The 18,917-nt window shown below is 42.9% G+C and overlaps 1 protein-coding gene across 4 annotated transcripts in view; it reads right to left on the reverse strand.

The window, feature by feature from the left end:
• TGFBR3 (transforming growth factor beta receptor 3) overlaps nucleotides 1-18,230 on the reverse strand; it is a 200,048-nt gene extending 181,818 nt beyond the window's left edge. For all 4 annotated transcript variants that reach the window (XM_027972013.2, XM_027972009.2, XM_060411602.1 and 1 more), the window contains exon 1: nucleotides 17,958-18,230. The gene's annotated coding sequence lies outside the window, so the exon portion shown is untranslated. The remainder of the gene's footprint in view (nucleotides 1-17,957) is intronic.
• Nucleotides 18,231-18,917: the final 687 nt, after the last annotated feature.

Raw genomic sequence — 18,917 nt, forward strand, 5'->3', positions numbered from 1 at the left:
GTATTGCCAGAAGCGGGAGTGAGGAAATGGGTGAATGTAGACAAGAGGTACAAACTTCCAGTTATCTAAATAAGTTCTGGGGATAGCATGTACATGATGACTGTAGTTAACAATACTGTACTGTACATTTGCAAGTCAGTAAGAATCAATCTTAAAAGTTAACACAAGTTATAAAAAAGCTGTTAACTATGTGAGGTAATGGATGTTAACTAAACTTACTATGGTAATCATTTTGCAATATACAAATCATTATGTTGTATTTTATGCAATGTTACGTGTGAATTAAATCTCAATAAAACTGAAAAAATTTAATTTAAAATAAATAAAGACTTTTCTGGGTACCATGTGGGGAACACGCCAAAGGAGCCCAGAGTGCTAAGATGATCAGTTAAAACTCGGACAGCAGTCAGACAAGAAACGTGGTTTAGATTAGGATGGAACCTCAGTTTCTTGATTTGTAAGAAAATAAACTAAAGAAAGCTGAGCGCTGAAGAAATGATGCTTTTGAACTGTGGCATTGGAAAAGACTCTTAAGAGTCCCTTGGACTGCAAGGAGATCAAACCAATCAATCCTAAAGGAAATCAGTCCTGAATATTCATTGGAAGGACTGATGCTGAAGCTGAAACTGCAATACTTTGGCCGCCCGATGCGAAGAACTGACTCACTGGAAAAAACCCTGATGCTGGGAAAGATTGAAGGCAGGAAGAGAAGGGGATAACAGAAGATGAGATGGTTGGATGGCATCACTGACTCAATGGACATGAGTTTAAGCAAGTTCCAGGAGTTGGTGATGGACAGGGAAGTCTGGCATGCTACAGTCCATGGGGTCACAAAGAGTCGGACATGGCTGAGCGACTGAACTGAACTGAAACTAACCTTACCTACATCACAGTGTGGTAACAAGGCATCAAATGAAATTGTACAAGTAACAGCACAAAAGCTGTATTACTTATCATTAGCAGCCTGTCTCTACCAAAGGGAATTATTATCCTGAAGCCTAAGATTAAGTAAAGTCTCAATATTCTGTGCCCGCCAGTGGAAAGGAAAAAAGAAGGATCACTCTTGAGTTACCTGGGCTTCCCTGGTGGTTCAGACAGTATAGAACCTGCCTGCCAATGCAGGAGATATAGGTTCGAACCCTGGGTCAGGAAGATCTCCTGGAGAAGGAATGGCTATCCAACCCAGTATCCTTGCCTAGAGAATTCCATGGACAGAGGAGCCTGGTAGGCTATAGTCCATGGGGTCCTAAAGAGTTGGACACAACTGAGCAACTAGCACTTTTACTTTTCACTTCACTCTTGAGCTACCTATACTTACAGGTAGGAATTCTACATGAAGACCCAGTAAAAGAAGGCAGGATGCACAGAGGGCACAAGAAGTACAGAGAAGCTGGGTTCTGTTCTCCTCTACCCCTTCAGGGCCTGGGCCACCCTCACTCCTGGCTAAGAGTGTAACCAACACATCTCTGGCCCCAGCAACCTTAATTTCCTCGGGGCTGACCTTCAGTCAGTCCTTAAGAGCCCTCTGTCTATCCCAAGCACAAGAGATCTCACTGCCCAAGCAAAATACAGCATAAAGAGGAGGGTGGGCCTGGATACATCTCACAGGGTTGTAAAAGACCAGGTTTTGTTCAAGTTCAAACAAACTAGGACTGATATTTTTAACTCACCCTTGCAGTATTCCAAGAACCACCTTTCACATTTAATATTTCTGCATCTAAAGATTTCAGTTGCTTATAATTCTAAGCTAGAATTCACAGAGAACTATTCTTAGGGGTTCCAAATCTGGCTTACTCAGATGTATTACATTGGACCAGTCATTTAGCCTCCATCACCCCCTCATCTGCAAAATAGTAATGATATTTTGATTGTAATATATGAGACAGAATATAGGCATGATACCTAAAACAATATCTGGCCCCCATAATACATTTTTTTCCCATTCAATATGTTAAAAAAAAAATAGTCATTGAAGTTTTATAGTTAAAATACATCATCTTTAAAAAAAAAAAGGCAAACTACCAGTCACAGTATAATATAAACAGCAGTTTACATCAAAGTTTATATTAATTTTGGGATTAGACTTTGTCATCTAGAATTTCAGAAATTTCCTCCATCACCAAAAAGTAATGATTCCAAACCTAATACAAAAGTCCTAAAGACAGTTATCATATTGTAATGCTGTTCCAAAAAGGCAGTAAAGCTACTGCCTCAACAGCTCTTGTATAAGTTACAAAGATCTGGCTGCATAGCCCTCCTCAGTTCTACCATATGATTCCCAAATTAGCTTCAGGGGTTTAGCCAGGGGGCTTCAGAGCTCAGCCTGGCACTGCCACCAAACTAACCCAGATGCCTAGAGGGAAGAAACAGCTATCACCAAAAGGCTTTATTAAATCATAAAGCGGCAATCATTCCAGCTAAAGCAGCACAGCTGAATATTCTCAAGTCCTAGCTTGCACCAAGTCATTTAAAAAAGCTTTGGGGTGGGACTTCTCTGGCAGTTGAAGGGCTAAGACTCCACACTTCCACTGCAGGGGGAGTGGGTCTGATCACTAGTCAGGGAACTAACATTTCACATGCTGTGTGGCATGGCCAAAAAATAAATTAAAAGCGCCACATCTCCTAGACCGCCAACAGACTATTTTGTACAACATATATTAATTTACCGAAACATTTGATTCACATCTTTATATGCAAGGATTCTGCAAATATATGAATTCAGGATAAACACTCCAGCAATAAGGCTATTGTGCTAATCACAATTAAGCACGTTTTTTTATTCCTCTCACTAACTTCCAAGATAAAATTCTTTCTCTTGGGTGGGGATAATCCCTCAACAGATACATTTGGATCACTCAACTGATATTATTTGGTAAAGAAAGGGTTCAGCCACCCAGGCTTGTGAAACATTAAGAATTAAAACCCTTTGATGGCTGCCCACTGCTGTCAGGATAAAGACCAAAACACTTTGCATGGTTGCTGGATGTTGCCAACTTAGTCCCACCTCATCCTCTGCATGCTCCATTCACGCTCGCCTTAATTCAATTCTACAAAAGGGTCAAGTCCTTGCTTCCAGAAGTGACCTTCACTGTATTGCAATTCAATGACCCGCCATGGATCCCCTAACATGGCCAATTTCTAACATCTTCAAGACTTCAGGTCTCTGTATAAGCATTACTTCTTTAAGGAAGCCTCCTCTAATTCTCTTGAAATTAAACTTGGACACCTAGAATATAGTGCAGTCCACCCCCAAAGTAAATCTCCATGTAATTACTTCCTTCCAGGTGTAGCTTTCCTACTCATCTGTTCATTTCAGAAAGAGGGATGACAGTTGCCCTGGCTCACTTAGCATATAGAAGGCAACCAGTGAAGGTACCATCTGGATCTCAAGTATAAAATACTATCTTCTACATTACAATTAAAAGTAGTATGAAAAGATGGTGAGTTATCAGAACATCTCTCAATAATAAATGAATGGTTTCCCTGGTGGCTCAGATGGGAAAGAATCTGTCTGCAGTGCAGGAGCCGTGAGTTGGATCCCTGGGTTGGGAAGATCCCCTGGAGAAGGGAATGGCTACACATCCAGTATTCTTGCCTGGAGTATTTCATGGACAGAGGAGTCTAGCGGGCTAGTCCAGGGGGTCGCAAAGAGTCGAACATGAGTGAGCAACTAACACTTTCACACTTTCTTTCACTTTCTAACTATTAAGAATTGTATCTAAGAAAGACCCTATACCTCAGGCAGCATCAAAGGAACAGCAGAGGCAAGAATTTGGGTATCAACACATTTTACAAGCTCAGACAAGTCACTTCATTCTGGGCTTTAACTTTTTCATCTCTAACATGAAGAGATTAAACAAGAAAATATTTTATTCTCTACCTTACTTATAATTGTCATTGTAAGAGCTAAAAACTAATCCTGAATCTTTCCTATAAAATGAGACTTCAAATACACTTGTGGAAATGTGAAACACACGATCATGGAGTAGCTAGCAGGAATGACAACAAAACTGCGAAGTATTATCCTAGAAAAACATTCAACTTGACAATATAAGTGTAAAGAAAGTATTAATACTACATTTTTTAATACACAACTTATATAAACAAAAAATATTTAAATAAATTATCTTATAAGCAAGGCAAGAAATCACAAAACCTGAATTTTGTCAGATTTGCCTATTTCATCAAAATTGCCATTTTTATTCTACTCCTCAAACTCCATGAATTCTACTTGTTCTCCTCACCTCATTTCAAAAGTCACTTCTGATTACTCCCATCCCTCTGTAAACACTGTTTCCTTAACATTTTGTGTATAATTTGTTCCATGTTATCCTCTACTTAGAGCCAACTCAGAATGTTAGAAATAGATAACATTTACTCCAACCCTTTAATTTTGCAGATTAGCAAACCAAGAATTAAAAAGGCTCAATGACTGGTCCACTGATACACAGCTAGTTAGTAGCACAGCCAAGACTCGTCCACAGGCTGCTTTGTAATTATTCTGTGGTCGTTCATGTGATTCTGCAACATTCGCCTTCCTATTAGAGGCTAACACGCTGCCACCTTCTTTGGACCTCGCAAAATGTCCCAGTTCCCATCTATGGGGCACCTACTCTGTTTTTCACAACTTCTCATTTCAACCTCCCAAAAACCCAAGGAGACAGATTTCTTTAACTTCATTTTACAGCGATAAAAGTGGGGCTTAAGATGCTAAACCACCCCCAAGCTAGTAAATCCTGGCACCAGGATTTGAGCCCGGGTCTGTCTGATTCCACAGCCTATGATCTTAACCACCAAACAGGAGCTTGTCTGTTGTGGACACCAACCAAGCCCCACAGTCACTTTCCGATAGTGGCAGCCTGATTAGATCTGACATAAGGGAGAAGTTATTTTGTTTTGTAACCATGGAGGCGAGGCTCAATCAGCAGTTTTATTTCATTCATTCATTATTTATTACCACCTACCAAGTACCAGATGGCACTAGTGGTAAAGAACCCATCTGCCAATGCAGGAGACCTAAGAGATGCAGGTTCAGTCCTTGGATTGGGAAGATCCACTGGAAGAGGGCATGGCAACCTACTCCGGTATTCTTGCCAGGAGAATCCCATGGACAGAGGAGCCTGGTGGGCTACAGTCCATGAGGTCGCACAGAGATGGACACGACTGAAGCAACTTAGCAGCACCAGCACCATGTACCAGAGAGTTTCCCTGGTGGCTCAGTGGTAAAGAATTCACATGCCAATGCAGGAGACACAGGAGACATGAGTTCAATCCCTGGGTCGGAAAGATCCCCTGGAGAAAGAAATGGCAACCCACTCCAGTATTTTTGCCTGGGAAATGCCATGGACAGACAAGCCTGGTGGGCTACAGTCCATGGGGTCGTAAAGAGTTGGGTGTGCCTTAGCAAGTAAACAACCACCATGTACTAGACACTATTCAGAGAGCTCATATGTTCTTAGTGTTCAGGAAACGGTAGCTTTGATTTTTAACTAGGTCACTGACAGCAGCTCCATTCAAGACAATTTACTTTCAATTTGATGGTTTTGAATCCCAGGGTTAAATTGTGCTACAGCTTTGTATAGGGCCAATAACATCCTCCTAAGCCTTTGAGTTCCTTGGCTGAGCTTCCTGTCCTGATGAGGGGGGCTCTGTAGAAATCATACTGATGTTATCACAAAAAGAGAGAGAGGTAAGTAACTCTAAAACGACTGTTACACTAATATAAATTAGCTCTATACTCAACCCAACCCCCTACCCCCAAAATTAGATTCTTCTTCAGAAGTATAATTTACTACCCCTTGGGTTTAAGTCATTGGTTTCAAAGGACCATACCCCCACCAGCACTACTGACAAAAGCAAGCAGTAATTTCTTTTTTGTTTTTTTCTTTTTGGCTACACTGCACAGCATGCAGAACTTCCCTAATGGGGAACTGGTGGGGATAGAACTGGTGCCCTCTGCAGCAGAAGCACAGTCTTAACCAATGGACCGCTAGGGAAGTGTGCAAATGGTAATTTCAACAGCTATCTTGAAAAGGGTTAAAACCTCTCTTCAAAATTAAGACAGTAATTTAATTTTTAAAAAATCCATACTCCAATGTCCTTTTTGTCTAACCTAAACAATTCTTTTCAAAGAAATCAGAACATCAAAGCAAAACTCAGGAGTTTGGCCTGGCAGTCTCAAGACCGTTCCTTAGGGTATAGCCCCGAAGCAACTCTAGATGGTTCAGTGAGCGGCCCTGTGCATGAGCCCAGAGCAAGGGAAGATGTCAGGGCCACAAGGAAATTCTGCTCCTCTGCCCCATACCCTCTCCCCCAGCTCTTCTGTTTAATACCATGTTTACTTTTCATCTTTGTAGTCCCATGGGTTAAAGGGCAAACCACAGGCAGAGAGAAACCACAGCAAGCCCTAGCCTGTTAGAGGTAAAATGGGAGTCTTCCCAAACCACTTTAAGGCTGAGCAGAACCCACTGTCACTGCTTCAAGTCAGACAATTAAAAGAGGTCAGTGTTCTAGTCTGACAGGTCTTGAATGGGGATTTTTAAAAAATCAGATTCTCCCTCCAGACATACCTGATAGTGTTCCCTTTTCAATGTCATAAGTGTACATTTAACTGGATCTACAAGAAACCACAAATCTTGCTTCCTCTCATTTATATATTCATCCAACAAATATTTATCTATTTGCCTGCTCAGTCAGTGCCAGGTCTGTGTGGGGATTCAAAAGGGAATAAAATATACAAAAATTCCTGACCTTGTGGAGCTTACATCCTAGTCAGGGGAGACCAAAACTATAAACAAGATATACAATTATATATGAGGCAGAGATAAATGCTGAGAAAATTAATAAAACAGAGAAGCAAGACAGGAAGGTTTGTTTGTGTGCATGTTTGTTTGTTTCAAGTAAGGACCTAACCCTAACCCTAAGAAGTGAACAGTGTAGATATCTGGGAGAAAAACATTACAAGCAACGAACACAGCACATGCAAAGGCCCTGAGACAGAGTGTGTCTGGCATGGGAAAGGGAAGGCAGGTCAAGTAGCTAGAGTAGAGTAAGCAAGCCAGAAAATGGAGGGTGAAGTCAAAGAGGTAACAGGCAAGGGAGCCGGGCTGGTTAAGGCTTTATGGATCATTATAAGGATTGGGGTTTTTATGCTGAGAAAGACAGAAACAAGAGCGCGTTTTAATTAGAGAAATGACAGCATCTGACTTAGGTTTTATCAAGGCCATCCTGACTACTGGGTGGAGACTACTGGAGAGGGGCAGAGGGAAGCACTGCTCCCCACCCTGCAATCTTGGGCAGACCACCCAAGCTCTCCGTACCTGGCTGTCCTCATCTTTAGAGGGGTTTGGAAAGGATTATTTCTAAGCCCCAATCTAATCCTAAACTACATGACTCTGAGTTGATTTCCTTTGTCTTATCTACAGTTACAATTCATATCAACTGCAAACTTGGTCTTTCCCTCAAGCTTTAGCAGAAGTGGAGCCAAGCTGAATTCCGTTTGACAACATACATGGCCATGCCCATGCCACACACCCAGGTTACAAAGATGGTAAGACTCAATCCTGCTCTAGGAAGTCTGGAGAAGAAAGTAAATTCTCAGGAGGCAGCAGGAGAAAGACTCTAAGAGAAATAAAGGGAGGAAGCAATCAACCACCCGCCAGGAAGAGCCACGTGAAACTACAGCAGAGAAGGTGATGATGGAGTTAAACAGGGGGCCACCAGAAAGAAGGAAAAGGAGGGGATGCTAGAGAAAAGACCAGTACTAAAGGAACAGGGCATGAGAGCCCAGGGTGTGCTCTGGAAAACATAAGGAGTCTTGTAGAAGCACAGTGAGGTTCATGGGAGAAGTGAAGGAAAACAGCTAAAAAGTAGGCTGAGCTACATTGTGAGTAACCAGACATCCCCTGCCAAGGATAATGGAACAGCAGACATTTTAAATAAAAGAAAGGAAAACAGATCTGTATTTTCAGTTCAGTTCAGTCGCTCAGTCATGTCCGATCTGTATTTTTAGAAGGTTCCAATCGTAATGGACGAACAATTTGAGAGAAAGATACTGAAACCAGGAAAACCAACTGGAATACATCTGCAATAATCCAGGTGAGATGATGATTTGCAAATAGAGAAGAACATGCCAATTGCAGGGCTTGAACTATAGACCTAGTTCAGTTCAGTTCAGTTCAGTCGCTCAGTCGTGTCCGACTCTCTGCGACCCCATGAATTGCAGCACACCCGGCCTCCCTGTCCATCACCAACTCCCGGAGTTCACTCAGACTCATGTCAATTGAGTCAGTGATGCCATCCAGCCATCTCATCCTCTGTCGTCCCCTTCTCCTCCTGCCCCCAATCCCTCCCAGTATCAGAGTCTTTTCCAATGAGTCAACTCTTCGCATGAGGTGGCCAAAGTACTGGAGCTTCAGCTTTAACATCATTCCTTCCAAAGAAATCCCAGGGCTGATCTCCTTCAGAATGGACTGGTTGGATCTCCTTGCAGTCCAAGGGACTCTCAAGAGTCTTCTCCAACACCACAGTTCAAAAGCATCAATTCTTCGGTGCTCAGCTTTCTTCACAGTCCAACTCTCACATCCATACATGACCACAGGAAAAACCATAGCCTTGACTAGACGGACCTTTGTTGGCAAAGTAATGTCTCTGCTTTTCAATATGCTATCTAGGTTGGTCATAACTTTTCTTCCAAGGAGTAAGCGTCTTTTAATTTCATGGATGCAGTCACCATCTGCAGTGATTTTGGAGCCCAAAAAAATAAAAGTCTGACACTGTTTCCACTGTTTCCCCATCTATTTCCCATTAAGTGATCTCTATTGTAGAGAAGCCAATCTCTATTGTAGAGCTAAGAATGGTGTTTACATGTTAAAATGATGGAAAAAAGTCAAAGGAATGATAAAATATCATGATACTTTGGAAATTATATGAAATTCCAATTTCTGTGTCCATAAAGTCAGTCTCCTGGAACTCAGAGAAAATAAATACCAGTTGAGATCTGCTAAAAGTATGACACCATGAGACTAGTGTGAGTCGGTGGAGGAGGTAAGCAAAAGGAAACTGAGTATGCCTGAGGATCCTAGCTTGGCAACTGGTGCCACTTACTGACATGTGAAATACAGGAGTTAGGGGCTGGGGACCACAGAGAAATCGTACACTGGGATTGGGACTTAATTTTTCGGTTTTATTGTTGTTTTGTTTTGTTTTTCAGCCCTCTCCAGGGGCATGTAGCGTCTTCCCAAATGGCACAGTGGTAAATAATCTGCCTGACAAAACAGGAAATGCAAAGAGACACAGGCTCAATCCCTGGGTTGGGAAGATGCCCTGGAGTAGGAAATGGCAACCCACTCCAGTATTCTTGCCTGGGAAATGGGCAGAGGAGCCTGGCAGGCTACAGTCCATGGAGCTGCAAAGGGTCTGACACGACTGAGCGACTGCGCACATACGAGGGGCATCTGGTATCTTAGTTCCCCAAACAGGGATGGAAGCCACACCCTTTGCAATGGACGCAGGAAGTCTCAACCACTGGACCGCCATGGGGCTTGGCTTCACAGAAAAATCGACAGAATACCAGGTAGTTGCTGGAAATAAGGAGACAGACACATAAAACTGGGAGTTAGGTGACCACTGTGACAGAGAAATATGAGCCATTGAATGACGGAGGAGTGGAAGGAAACATCGAAGCTGGAAAACAACGACCTACACAGAACAAGCACTGAGAAGGGAACCTGAAGAGATCGGGCAGGAAGTGGGGGAAACCAGGACAAAATAGTTCCAGGAAACCAAGGTAATAAAACGTGGGAGAGAGTAAGGCACCAGAGAGAGGACACTTAAGATGCTGACTGAAAATAAGCTCGGAATTTTGCACTTCGCACCCGCCCATCTGGGGTGGCGGTGCAGTGGGCGTGGGAGCCCGCCTGCTGCAGGCCGAGGAGTTTGCCAGAGGTGAGAAGAAAAGAGTCAATCGCTGAACACCACTAGCCCCGAAGGATGACGTTGTTATGAAAGATTCTGTACCATCGGGAAAGTTTTATTCAACACTCTGGAGGCTTAAGGTGTGAGAAACAGAAACTAAGATGTGTTGGTGATCTTCTGGTGGTAGAAAGGAGATTTCTTAGTTAACACCTGGGTCTCATGGGACCACTAATCCTGAAACTAACAGCAGGCTGTATTTAAGAAAGGCTAGTTGCTTCCAACAAGCGCTGAGGACAATAGATTCACTCACACCTCACCCAACTCCCAGTTAGGCTTCTCACCTCCGATTGTTCTCACACTAGCAAACCTAGTCTTTCTCCCAGAGCAGCTTTATACTAATCCGTTGGGACTACATCTTCATTCAAAGCATAGTGTGGGGAAAAGAAAGAAGTGAAAGTGTTAGTGGCTCAGTCCTGTTAAACTCTTTGTGACCTCTTGCACTGTAGCCGCCCAGGCTTCTCTGTCCAGGGAATACTCCAGGCAAGAATACTGGAGTAGGTTGCCATTCCCTCCTCCAGGGGATCTTCCCCATCCAGGGGTCAAACTTGGATCTCCTCCATTGCAAGCAGATCCTTTACGGTTTGAGACAGGAGGGAAGCCCACAAAGCGTAGTATAAAGTGTAATAAATAAACCATAGCCCCAACTAGCTGGGATGATGCTGGAAAGCCATAATCTGGCACCATTCAGACAGGAAAAGGCTTTACCAGTAATACCAGCTGGGTCCCAAAACACTGGGACCAAGCCCCTCAGTGTCAGCAGAAGCTGCCTAACAGCAGAAGCTGCCTAACTCTGCTCCTCTATTTGCACTCTGAGAAACAAAAAGGAGCTGAAGGAGGAAGTGTCTTTAAACCTAAAATTATTCTTAATTTCCAATACAGACTGCTTGAAAAAAAAAAATGAAAGCCAACAGAATAACTAGCAATTTTTTTTTTTTTACTGTGTGCCTATGGTCCTTTCTCCTTCACCCTCTGAAAAAAATCAACCCAACCCCCAAAATGGTCATTTTTCTTGGCCTAATTTCCCTATTTTTGTGATTTATAATTGGAAACAGACTGCTTTTTCCTGGCTTCAGGGAACAGGATCTTCAGGGTTATAAGAGTTGCCAACTACAGAATCTCAACCTTAGCAAAATTTCTTTTGCAAACCTCTTACCTATGTAACTACTAGAAGTATATATTAATCCCCCCCAAAAAAATTAAATTTAAATGCCTTATATTTTGCAAAAGTGCATTTTCCCCTAACAAATTAGACACCCCCCACCTCTCTCCTAGCCCCCCTATTCAATGAAGCTAAGTGGAATCCTGCTTTGTGTTATTTCCTATCTGAACATCATCAAAGCCTTATCTAACAAGGTATCTATATAGGATACTTTCTGGAAGCATTTTTTTTTTTTAATTTGGTAGAACTGCTTCTACGGGAAATCTCCCTGTTTGCCCACACACTGAATAAAATTAAAACCTTCAATCTCTGAGAGCAGCCATTCTAGAAATGAAATAAAGAGGCCACAAACTGAAAAAAGCATATGTACCCCCCCCAAAATATGAAATGTATCAAGTAGGTCATCGTTCTCCTGGCTCCTGTGTCAAAAACATGATGCATCCAATGGCTGCACAGCTTTGTAATGGATGAGTATGATGGATTCAAAACAAAAAAAGCAGCTATGTATTTTTTCATGATTCACAGGGCATATTATAAATATATGGCAAGTAGCTGTGTTGTTGTTATTTAGTCATTAAGTCGTTTCTGACTCTTTTTGTGACGCCATGGACTATAGCTTGCCAGGCTCCTCTGTCTGTGGGATTCACTAGGCAAGAATACTGGAGTGGGTTGCCATTTCCTTCTCCAGGGGATCTCTCTGACCCAGGGATCAAACCTACATCTCCTGCACTGGCTCTTTACCACTGAGCCACCCAGGAAGCCCTAACTATCTCTGCTGCTGCTGAGAAGTCGCTTCAGTCGTGTCCAACTCTGTGCGACCCTGTGGACTGCAGCCTACCAGGCTCCTCCATCCATGGGATTTTCCAGGCAAGAGTACTGGAGTGGGTTGCCATTGCTTTCTCCTGTAACTATGTCTATAAAGACACAAAAATAAGAAACTAAGAGGAATGTCTGTTCAGAAAGGACTTGACAAATAGAGACCAACAATAGTAAACATACCCATTTGGAAGATCAGAAACTTCTCCCACACATATAGGGAAGACCTTACATGCAGTGATGCAAAATGTATGTAATGAGTCAATGGTGCTTTCCCTCAAAGTTGAATTTCATTTGCCAGCCAATTGCACAAAGTATAATATAGTAAAATGAGATAGTTATTCTTTATGGACACTCAGAAGGAGAGTTTTGTGTTTGAGTACGTTTTGTTTTAAAGAAAAATACCAGAAAAGAGATAACTCAAAACAACACAGGGGAGTATCACACAAAAGTATTTAGGCTACCACATGAACACAAGGTTTTGAGATTGGAATCTAAATATTTCACCTCAAATAACCTTCCAAGTATTTTTTTTTAAAGCAACATTCTATTCCAGCAATCATCTTGCAGTTAATTATAAAATGAAATTTGCAAATAGCCACCAGTGTATTTTTGCATCCAATGAACAATTTCATGTGTCAAAACACATAAATCACTAAAAATGCTAACGGAATTATACTCCCAAAAGGGAATCTTTTCACACACCAAATGGAATTAAGTATTCATCAAGTTTCCATTAATAAAATAGAATAATCAGAATTAAAAAAAAAGAAACCCTAAGTTCTGCTAGGCCCTCCACCTGGTCTGCTTGGTGTTCTTACCCATCACTGGTGCTTAGTCATCACACCTGTAAACTCCAGACCTTTTCCCAGGGCAATCTGATCACAGGAGAGCTCAAGGACTAGTATTTTTAAAGACTGTTTTCTAAAGATCATTTTTTTTCAGGGACTAATCAACTTAAATGTGTTTTTACAAATGGTCCATCGGCAAATTCAAACAAAAAGCTGACCTTCAGCCTGTACCAGGGAAATGAATTATGAGCTTGGAAGCACAAACAAGCAGGTGCTTCTTCCTTCTTCTGCAAAAAGTACCCAACCCTGAAGTCCCCTTTCTCCCAGAGCCCGGTGTCCAAGAATTAAGGGAAAGTATATGCCTCTGGATCACCATCCTTTTTCTTAAAGTGAAGACAGAGCTGACACTTCAGACTAGATTCTAAATTATTATTGTGGCAACAATTTAAAATTAAATCCTAAAAATGAACTTTGTCAGGCTAAAGGAATCACCAGCACTAGCAACAGACTTAACCTTTTTTTTTTCTATAATTATCTTAAGCAGGAACTATCAAGATAGCCTAAGGGTGTGCTTCTGGAGACCCTGTTTCAGACCTTAGGGGACAATCTCAATTTTAAATATGGTCTCCATCCCTTATACCTTTAGTTGTCAGCCTACTAAGTCTTGTTTGACCTAGAAAACTAAAGAATAAAACATGCAGAAGGTCCAAATGAGAGGGGCCCCATGCAGAAAATTTAAGAATGTTGCTTCAAACATTAAATACTGCACGTCTTGGTGGAGAAATAAAAACAATTTCCTCCTAAAAGAAGGCAAGAGTCTTGGAAATCTGTGCTAAACCTTAAAACTTTGCAAACAGAGAAAATAAATCTCAGTGTCAGTTAACAAACAAATGTGCTATTTCAAAAGAAATAAAAAAAGAAATCTAGAAATGGACAGAGCCCAGGAAATGGACCCAAATCCTTTTTCGTAAGGCACTTCCAAGCTGTGATTTATTTCAGCTTGACTAGAAACCGAACAAATCAGCAATAGCTTGTGTTTTATGAAATGCTACAAAAAGACAACGCTATCATTCCAAGTGTTACTCTGAAGATGTGGAAGCCTCAAATGCCCTAAATTCACTCTTATATTCCAAACTATCCATGTTCCTAAAGGCAATACAAGATTGCTCTTAAGTTAAAGACCCCCAAACCACTATCTAACTTGAATCATGCAAAGTTCAAAAAGTAGTTAATAATTTTCAAAAAAAGTAGTTAATATTTTAAGTTTCAAAATTTCAAAAGAAGTTTAAAAATATAAGCAAAACGCTCCAGTGGAGAGACTGAAACAGAGATAAAATCATTTATAAAATAATTGTTGAATTAAAAGAAAAAGAAAGGAGAAAAGCCAGAGTGTCCTCATTAACTAATGAACCTGACAATTATAATTAGTTTTTGTCCAACAGCAATAAGGGAAGAAAAAAACACATTTTCAAAATGGATTATCAAGAACAGGGGTAATTTAAAATGATCACAGATCAAATTCATCCAGGAAAAATATTACAGCAATGTTGATACTTACCAGTGATCCTCTAAATGTTAACGGTTCTACCTGTTATGCTTAAAATGTAAAGTCAGAAATTTCCACAAATTTATGATCCTGGGAAGTTGGTCAACAGTTAGGTATTAAAGAGTCTGCAGAGATCACCTTCTTAGTACTCAAAGGACCTTTGAGTTCTCCATGTGCTTAGGCCCAGAGCAGGCCCTCAGAAAAGCAAGAATCACTTGATTTTTACAAGATACAATTAAGTTTGCATGCAAAAAGAAAGATTAATTCCTTTGAGTCTTCAAAAGAATGGGACAATACTTCTCTTTAAGCAAACCAATTTTGTCAATAATGGTGGTTTAAAAAAAAACAAACAGGCTTTCCTAAACCCTAGGAAGCCTTAAGGCATCCTGCTATCAGGGGACTGGCTAACTCCAACACCAGGAACCTTAAGCCTATTAGGGAGTTGGGAGTTGCTACAAGTTTGCTGAATAAGTAAACTAAAAGACCATGGAAAACCAGACTAAATAAAACGCTACTCTGAAGTGTAACTGCAGTATTGAGATTTAGAAAGAAAGGACTAAATCTTAGTAGTTTGAAAGTTACTTTAAAATAAAATCCTCTTGACCCTAACTTGGTAAATGAAATAAAGTACCTGATACTCAAGAAGCAAGAAAGGAAACTAACCTACAAAATTGCAGAGATGAAAAACTTTTTTTAAAAGTTAATTTAACTGCTTTTCCAAGCATGTTAATTCCTAAATATTGCTTATATATTTATCTATAGATACACTGCATCTATACTAAACAAACATGTTATTTCTGAACTATTATCGTACTAAAATATAAGCCTCTGAAGAATGTACTGGAATAGAAACTCAACATAACAATTCCTTATTGTCTTGCACTCAGATGTTAATGAAAAATGATAATGACAGGATTGTGAGAACACCAGCCTTCCTGAGAACAAATTCACTATATCCACTCTACTACAAAAGACAAATGAGCTTCATTACAAAAGAATTCACAATGCATCTCTCTGGACTCCCAGTTCTCCTAGATAGTTTGAAATATTATTCAAAGTACACTAAATCATTTTACATATGCCTCTTAACGAAAACAAATGGAAATAAACTGTGTGTGTATTTAATATCTGTCCATACACCACAGAGTTCTAGACATATATCCAATATATAGGCCCTGTCCTCAAAGTTATTCTTAAACATTCATCAGTTGAAATTAAACCCAGTTCTCCATAGTCAAGTCAGAAAGCAAACTGGTTGTTTTGCTAGATAAAGCCACAACATTTTCCATTCCTGAAATGTATGCTGAATACTCGAAAAAAACTGGCTTAGGTGCCCAACAGACATCAATGCATAGTGTGCAATGCTCCCCCTATTGGCTAATATTCAAAATAACAATGAATTCCCCAGGGGTTGCCTTTGAAGTGCTGGGGTTCAAAAGTAAGTTGGTGATTTTTATGCTTAAAAACATGAGCTGGGTCAACAGTTGTTAAGCAAAGGTGCCATGTAATGGTCAGATTCCATCAAAACAGGAAAAATTAAAGTTGACAAATGACAAAGACAAACTGAAGCGCTGAAAACATGCTGAAGCCTTGAAACACTAAACAATGCAGAATTGAAGCCAAAAGCAGAGAACATCAAGAAACAGAGCAACATCCTTTAACTGACACAATGGCATGAAATCAATTTCATTTTAATAGCCCTTAAGGGGGTAAGAATTATTTCCCTGCCTCCTGTGCCAAACCCAAGCTGTTTCCTAAAGAAGCTAAGTAACACTGACCAACAATGTCTGGAGAATTAATATGAGAAATGAAGTTTAAAGATCTAAATTAATTAATATAAATCAGAGTTCTATTTATAATTACTTGGAGCCAGTTTCAGAGAAGCTGAAATTTGGCACCCCCATGGGTAGATCATCTACATTAATCACGGATACCTGATTTGTGTTTCAAGAGATGTGTGTTCAACTCAGTGGGAAGTTGAAGGATGGGAAAAGCTGCCCAAACTCACCGCACACAAATCTGACTGCACTTGCTGCTCTCTGCTGAGTGGCTAAGCTAGCTCTGGAGTCAGACAGAACTAACAGTTGTGTAATAGCCTGGGCAAGTAACTAACTTCTAGTGTCTTATCTGCAAATTAGGGCTATTAATAGTGTTTTTTTCCAGAGAGTTGGTGTAACAATTAAGTGTCCATAAGGCATTTAGGAGAGTGTCTGGCACAGAGTTTGGGCCCAATAAACGTTAGCTTTCATTATTTCCGGAAAGAAAGTAGCTAATTTCACACTGAAGTACCTGTTTGCAACCTAAAGTACTATTCCAGGAAAATTAAAAGGTCTTGACATGTGCTTTGCTACTTGTGCGAGACTTATCTCCTCCCAAACCCATCGCTTATTTCTCTTGGAAGGGATGCAGAGTTCAGAAAAAGTCTGGTTCCCCATCTCAGTCTGTCATTCCTACCATCCCTTACCCTCCACGCTCCCGTCCAGTCTCCACTGGGCTCAGGACAAGCACAGCTAATAGCGGTGCACAGGTACTGTTTAGTACTTTACATATTTTAAATCATTCAATTCTCACAGTAACATTGAGGCCAATACTATTATTATTCCCATTTCACAGCTAAGGGAATGGAGTGATTTTCTTCTCCCAGCTCTTTTTTGTAGACACTAAATCCATTAAGTTCTACTCGGTCAAGGTGGGAGCCAGTATTGGTGGCTCAGATGGTAAAGAAACTGCCTGCCAAGCAGGAAATCCAGGTTCCATCCCTGGGTCGGGAAGATCCCCTGGAGAAGAGAATGGCAACCCACTCCAGCATTCTTGCCTGGAGAATCTCATGGACAGAGGAGCCTGGAGAGCTCGCCACAGTCCGTTACAGACCCTGGGGTCGCAGAGTCGGTCATGAAGGAGTAACTAACACACACACACTGTCAAGGTAATTCACGTTTGACAAGCTGGTCCCCTGCACTAAATGATTCTGGAAAGTGAAGCAAATGCCCTAATAAGAACAAGACTGCAAGGAGATTCTCCTAGCAACAGTCCAAGAGTTTCCAGATTATTCTAACCAAATGAACATGCTAAGGGAAGCCTTCAAAATAAACCGGGAAAGGTGGCTAGCAAGTTAAAGCGGGAGGGAGGATTCTCTGCGGACTCAGGGCTGCAGCGCTCGGCGCCGCCCGCAGTGCACCCTGAGGGCGCGGCCCGCGGGGAGTGAAGCTCCTGTTGGTGCGCCAGTGCCGGGGCCGCAGCCTCTGCAATGGCAATTGAGTATGAACCCACAACAAATCTTTCCCACCGACGGTGTCACGCGCCCAGTGGGAAGTGACCAGCGCGCCCCGCGGAGGTCAGAAGAAACCGCGGAAAGGAAGAGTGAGGGCAGGCGCGGAGCAGATGTCCTCCCCAGCACACCGCATCGCCCGGAGCGCTGCCCACCCGGGACGGCCGCTCCCCTGTGCACCTCACAGCGTAAACACCAACCGACCAACGCCGCCCCCAAGAAGCCCAGGGGTCCTGGCGGCCGGAGCGATCCCGGCCGGGAAACAGGCTCGGAACCCAGCGCAACGCCAACAGCCCCCGCGCAGCCTGGAGAGCCCTTGGCCGGCACGGGTGCTGGGCTAGCCTGGCGGCCAAGGGTGTCCCGGCGCGGGCTGCAGCGCCGCTAGGCTGAGCCCGCACGTACCTCTGAGGCAGTGTGTCAAACGGAGATCCACCCGCCGCAAGTTGCAGGAAAGCAGAGCAAAGTTTCCCCGCCCAGCGCCCGGCGGCCGCGAGCTCCGGCAGCTGCTGCGCCGCGGCGCAACTACGCCATCCCGACCCGCCGGGGACTTTCTCCTCCTGCAGGGAGCTCAGGGAATCGCGCAGGGAAAGTGGCCGGGCACGAGAGCCGCCGACTTCCCTCCCTCACTCACTAGGAAGAGGAAAGCGCCACTCGGCGTCCCCGAAACCCTCGATTACCCCCATCGGGCCGACCCAGCGCACTCGCTCCCCCTCACACACGCGGGCGGGGACGGGCAGGACGCCACAGCAATCAGCGCGCGGGGGGAAGGGCGCTCCTCCTCCGCGGTCCCCACCGGAGCTCCGCGCCGCCGAGAAACTCCTCCTCCCGCCGCCCGCCTCCCCTCTCTCCTCCCCCTTTTCCTTTCGCGCTGATGGATGAACCCCGAGGGCGGCCGGAGCCTGAGTTTCCCTTCGGACCGAGGAGAGAGGGAGAGGAAAGGAGTACCGGGAACGGCTGGGGTGCTGCGCGCCCAGGTTGGGGCGAAAGGCTGTGGGGCAGAGGGTCCCAGTCCTCGGAGAAGAGCCACATTGGGGCAGGGGGCAGGGGTGGAACGTGGACGCGAGCTGCAGGGATTCCCATCCTCCAGCTAGGTGTTTCCAACTTTTCAGAGCTCTCTGGAAGAGTTGGGTTATTTGGTTCCCTCCGTCTTGATATAAAAATTCTAAAACCTGCGGTAAACCTCTTGCGTACACCCTAGCAAAGGCCCCCACGCGCACATTCATTCTGTCCCTGCTTGTTTTTCCCACCTGCTTGCTATATATCAAGATGCGTTCTAATGGTGGGTCTTGTCTCCTCCTAACAGCTGAGAGTGCATAACGCAGCCATTACCCCCTGCTCACTAGATAAATTATACAAATGAAG

Source organism: Ovis aries, chromosome 1 (assembly GCF_016772045.2).
Source record: "Ovis aries strain OAR_USU_Benz2616 breed Rambouillet chromosome 1, ARS-UI_Ramb_v3.0, whole genome shotgun sequence".
Classification (NCBI taxonomy): domain Eukaryota; kingdom Metazoa; phylum Chordata; class Mammalia; order Artiodactyla; family Bovidae; genus Ovis; species Ovis aries.